The sequence below is a fragment of the Symphalangus syndactylus genome, chromosome 18 (genome assembly GCF_028878055.3).
Source record: "Symphalangus syndactylus isolate Jambi chromosome 18, NHGRI_mSymSyn1-v2.1_pri, whole genome shotgun sequence".
Classification (NCBI taxonomy): Eukaryota; Metazoa; Chordata; class Mammalia; order Primates; family Hylobatidae; genus Symphalangus; species Symphalangus syndactylus.
Window position 1 is genome coordinate 97,186,852 of NC_072440.2, and position 6,000 is coordinate 97,192,851.

Below are 6,000 nucleotides of genomic sequence, written 5' to 3' on the forward strand. Positions count from 1 at the left end.
AAGGATGTATCTCTCCTATATCAGAGCAGGGCTGGGCCCATCTCTTATTTTCAAGAGAGACGAAAGGCTTGCTGCCTAGCATAGTTGTTCAACAAATTCTTGCTGAGTTGAATCATGCACGAATGTAGAAGGTACACATTAAATGCGAATGAAATGAATTCGTGCCCCCAGATATTCAGAAACAACATTTTCCAGCCAGAGCTCTCTATAGTACAATGAGGCAATGGAGCTAGAAGTCACAGCTAAGAAGCAGACCACAAACCACTGATGTCTATGCAGTATATGAAACGGAGAGGAAAACAACTCTGTCCCGCTACAGCGTCATTCTCCCCACAGAGGCACCCGATGAAGAGCCCCAGCAACCTTGCTCCAAGTCCAGCAGTGAGTTGGGGATAGAATCTAATGAAACTCATTTCCATCTGTCAACTTCTTTAATTAGGTGGGGAATTTCATTGACTGTCTCTGGACCTAGAGAGTACCCAATATATAATTTTTCAAACTTGGAATAAACCAAAATAAAAATATGCCAACTTCCAAGTGGATACATTAGCCCAGCCTCAATGCATTAAAATAATCATTATTACTGAACGAGGAGTTTGAGTAATAATCTGTGCCCTACATGCCAGAGCTGGCATGATATGCTTCACAGCACTTTATTTCTATCCAGGCTTCAGAGTGCCAGCATCAAATAATGCAATCTGTACAAAATGCTACTAGCCTCAAGAGCCCTTTATTTCCAAGCTCCTAAAATCTTAATGATAACACACATTAGTACAGCACTTTTTAGTTTATAAAAGGCTTTTATGGAAATTATCTCATTTAATTTATTACTTACAAGGTTCCTGTAACTCACAACCTCCCTATAAAGAATTACCTTCATTTTACATAGAAGGAGGCCAAAATTTAAGGAGATAAGTGAATTTTCCAAGGTCATGTAGGTGGTAAGTGGTCAAGTAGATTCTGACTCCAGACCTTTCTACGATGTGTCCCATGACCAAGAGTAAGATGCCTGATTTTAGAGCCTACACCCCTTTATGGGAATAACACGATTTAAAATTTTTAAGCTGGAAGAAACTGGTCCAACTTCTCAACATTGTGTTCACTCCTAGAGCAATGTTGGTAGATGCTAATGCTAATGTTAGTTGAATACTTCTAGTGATGGGGAGCTCACTCTCAGAGAATGCCATTGCGTTGTTGAACAGCTCTGATTGTTTGAAAATTGAGACAAAATCTGCCTCCATGCAATGCCCTCTCATGAGGCATAGTTCTCTCTGCAGGAGCCCACAGAATATATCTACTCTTCCACAAATAGCCTTCTCAAGGGATAGCACCACATTCAAAAATGTCCACCTCAAAGCACATTGTGCAGTTCATTCTCCCCCATTTTGCTAAAAGAAGTATTGTATCTGCCTGTAGCACATTTCTAAGATGAGTTGGGTAACATCTGCATCACTGACCATACTCATGTACTGTGTGGCTAATCATCATGGGTGGATTTTTGACATCAAGCTTTGACATCAAGCTAACCAGGATGAAGTGTCTGAATTTTTGTCTGCCTCCACTTTTAGAAATTATTCTCTATTTTTCTGACTTGGAGGGGTTCTGAAAACCTTGGCAATTTCCTTCAGCATCTTGGTGGACAAACTGTGTGAGCCTAGAAAATGTTCTTTCACCAATTGTGTCTCTAATTTCTCTCCTGCCTTACTGTGGATCTCAGTCCTGAATCTCTGTTCTCTTCTCTGCCTTTACTTCTGTAAAAAATATTCTTACTGGAGGAGAAGTTGAAGTGAAGCGAGCGGTGCTCCATTCTTTGTGACACCCTCAGTTGTCTAGTGACTGTATATCAACTGTATACAGATTGGCTCCCTGCTTGGAAGGAACTCCACCTCCTGCTGAAGATATAACCAACAGGCCCCTTTCTTATTGTCTAAAGCAGGCAGTGTATGGCTATGTTAAAAGAAAAACTATAAACAAATTTACCAGAATTTATTTGAGCAACAAATGATTCATGAACAGCATAGCAACTACAAACCAGGAGAGGTTCAGAGCGCTCCACAGGAAAAGGAAGTGGGATGCTGACACAGGCTGATTGGTGACAGCTTGGGATTTACCTCATATGGACATGGTCTGATCAGTTAGCACCCTCTGATTGGCTGTAACTCGGCTGCTGCAATTGACTTAGACTCAGCTACTTGTTACAAGAATATACTCTTACTAGATTGCAGTTTGTCTATATCCTAAGTTAGGTTGCAGTTTACCACTTAGGAATTCAAAATGTAGAGGCAGCAGCTTTAGGCCAAACTTAATTTAATTTAACAATTCCCCCATTTTGGTCAGCATCTCAATTTTGAGAGATTGACCAAAATCTTGGTCATGGACGCCACTCTGTCACCATCATAATGGACTTGGTTAGTCTCAGTATGGAATTTACAATTCTCAACATGAGTCAGCTGACTCTTCTTTATGTTCTCTTTATGTTTTTGTTATTCTAATCATAATGAAGCTACCTGAAAACATTTAAGACTCTTGGGTGTCGTGGCTCATGCCTGTAATCCTAGCACTTTGGGAGGCAGAGGCAGGCGGATCACTTGAGGTCAGGAGTTCAAAACCAGCCTGGCTACCATGGTGAAACCCCCTCTGTACTAAAAAAATGCAAAAATTAGGTGGGCATGGTCACAACTGCCTGTAGTCCCAGCTACTCGGGAGGCCAAGGCACAAGAATCACTTGAGCCCAGGAGGCGGAGGTTGCAGTGAGCCGAGATCGCACCACTGCACTCCAGCCTGGGTGACAGAGGGAGACTCTGTCTCAAAAAAAATAAAAAATAAAAAAGACTCTTGAGTGGCTACAGCACCAAGGAGACTATTGTGATTGCTGTCAGGAGGATAATACTAAGAGATTGAAGAAATCTCTTTAACAGGAGCCCCCATGAATCAAACTGATTAAAATCAAATATATCCAAAATGAGCCAGAAGAAGAATCTACTTATTTTAGCCAAGTACCTTATCTGTTAATTTCTTACAACTGAGTTTCTATGATACCAGACCTATTTTTCTGTTATAAGTTAACTATCACACACAGGTGTTAACTATCGTACAGATTCCTCTTGGTTCAGCCAACAGGTAGTCCAAAGCCATTATGTGATCTAAAACAACTCTAGTAAGAAAATTTAAAGAAGTTTGCTGGGAAGTGATAGCCTTTGCAGTTGAGTTAGCTATTGTAGCTAATGTTTGGGCAGATTTCTAATCATAAATTCATTTACACTGATGCCAAGCCACAGAAGGAGCATTCTACCAAAAGATGCCCATTTAGAGGGGTTTGTGCCTGCTTGCGAATTCCTCCTTACTCCATAATAAAAACTAAGGGGTGTAGACCAAGGTTTGCTTTCCAATTGGTTATGGAGTGATGGTACCATGATTAGAATTCCTAATCCAAATTGGCCCCTTATTTTTCACTTATTGAGACATGGGATTGCCCACACTTATGATTGATCATTAAATCCTCCACAGATAAAAATATATCCTGGAAGGGCACAACAGACAATTCCCTGTCGAATGTCTTATGCGTTAGGCGTTATCAGTAGGGAAGCACTAGTAATATTTCTCTAAGGCTCCATTATTGAATTATTGCATGATTGGAGGATATTGAAAAGTACGGAATTAGGGTTATAAATTTGTCTACACACTGTTGAATTTTTTTTGTTTTCTTACTCAATTTCTAATTTCACTGCAAAACTTCCTCACTATAGGTTTTGCCTACTCTTAGGTTTAAACAAGAAATCTGAATGTAAGACTTTAAGAACCTAAAGGAGCAGATGTGCACTTTGAGCAATAGTCATAGTTGGAATATCAGTGAAATTTGTCACAGAGTGAACTTTACAGTGACCTTAGAGAATCCCTAAGATCATGTAACGATTTAGGTTAAACATGACATATCCAATAATTCACTTAAGCTCCCTGTGGAAGCTATTGATTATGAAATCTTAATTATCTCATTATCATATAATGTATAAGTAGAAAAGAAACACAGAAAAAACAACAAAAGGGACAGTTTTCATGACGACAGAGAAGTCTTGATAATAATATTGGAAGCTTTAAGGACTCAGGAAGGGCCAGGTATCTGTCCAGACTCTCCGTGAGTCCAAATTTAATACTAGATTTACATGCTTTTGAATACCAATTTTGTTTCTCCAACTCAGGTGCACAACATTGTTTATTAAATAGGCTATGATAGGTAATCTGACTTGGATTAATCCTACGGAGTTCTCAAGTTGCATATCTTAACAGTTTCAGTACTGGATGACTTAGCATGAAAATCTACCAAAGCATTTCCATGGTATTCAATTAATTATTGTTCTCCTTGATGTTAGGTTAGCAATTTTATGAGCCAATCAATTTCTTCATTAGCGTTCTGAGAATTTTTCCATAGTCCAATGGTATGATCAGGTTTCTAGAAATTTCATACAATTTCTGGAACACATATTAATAACACATTCATGCAAATGTAACCTCAAGGAGGTTTAGGATTACTTATTATTTCACAATGCTTCCCATATAATTTAATATCTTAAATAAGCCCGATTAGTTTAATGTCTTTTTTTTCTGAGACAGGGTCTTACTCTGTTGCCAGGCTCTGGAGCACAGTGGTGCTATCATGGCTCACTGCAGCCTCAACTTCCTGGGATCAAGCAATGCTCCCACCTTGGCCTCTCAAAGTGCTGCGACTACAGATGTGAGCCACTGCACCTAGAGAGAGATTCCCTTTGTTTAAATGGAGAGTCTTTTGAGATGTTCCAGGAGTCCATGTGCAAAATACCAAAGTTAATTCAAGATCAAGAAAAATATTTAATTTAGAATTTGATTTTGGGAAGTTTGTCAAAAATCAAGTTTAAAACCCTTGATCAAAATAGGATCAAGGCTGGGTGTGGTGGCTCACACCTGTAATTCCGGCACTTTAGGAAGCTGAGGTAGGAGGATTGCCTGAGCAACATGGCAAAACCCTGCTGTTTCTGCCAAAAATACAAAAATTTAGCCAGGCATGGTGGCACATGCCTATAGTCCCAGCTACTCAAGAGGCTGAGATGGGAGGATCACCTGAGCCTGGGAAGTTGAGGCTGCAGTGAGTTGTGATCATGCCACTGCACTCCAGCCTGAGTGACAGTGTGAGACCCTGTCTCAAAAGAAGAGACAGAAAAATAAAACAACAAAAAACTAAACCAAAACCAAAACCAAAATAGGATCAGAGGTTACTATAAAATAATAGTTGTCTTAGTCTGTTTTGTGCTGCTCTAACAATACCTGAGATTGGGTAATTTATAAAGAACAGAGATTTATTTCTTGTAGTTCTGGAGGCTGGGAGATCCAAGGTCAGAGGTCCACATCTGGCAAGAGCCTTCTTGCGGTGTCATTTTATGGTGGAAAGCGGAAGGGCAAGAGCGCATATGGAGTGGGGGTAGCAGGGACAACCTCATCCTTGGATCAGAAGCCCACTCCTGTGATAACAGCATTAATCATGCATGAGAGCAAAGCCCTCATGAACTAATCACCTTTTAAGGATTCCACCTCTCAACACCGTTGCATTGAGGATGCAAGTTTCTAACATATGGACTTTGGGGGACACATTCAAACCACAGCAATAGTCATTCATTTAACCATTTAACTGGAGTGATAATTAAAAGGCTTCAAAGACAAATACCAAAAGGTTTTTTAAAGTACACTCTATTAAAAACCTTAACTCTTAAACTGAGAGGACTCAGTTTTCTTAAATGTCGAAAGCCTAATAAAGACAACATGAAGCATTGGAAAGTATTTTGGCAAACACAAAATCTTTGTTTCCTAGGCCAATTACCTAGAAAGTAAAGAGAAAACTTTCATCATTTCCTATTAAGAGCAGAACAATACTCCAAGAAAGACTTTAACACAGGGCACCAAATTCTAGTTTTGCATCAGTGTACTTGTGGTATTAATTAATGCTCAATTTTTTTAAAAAAATTATAAATAATT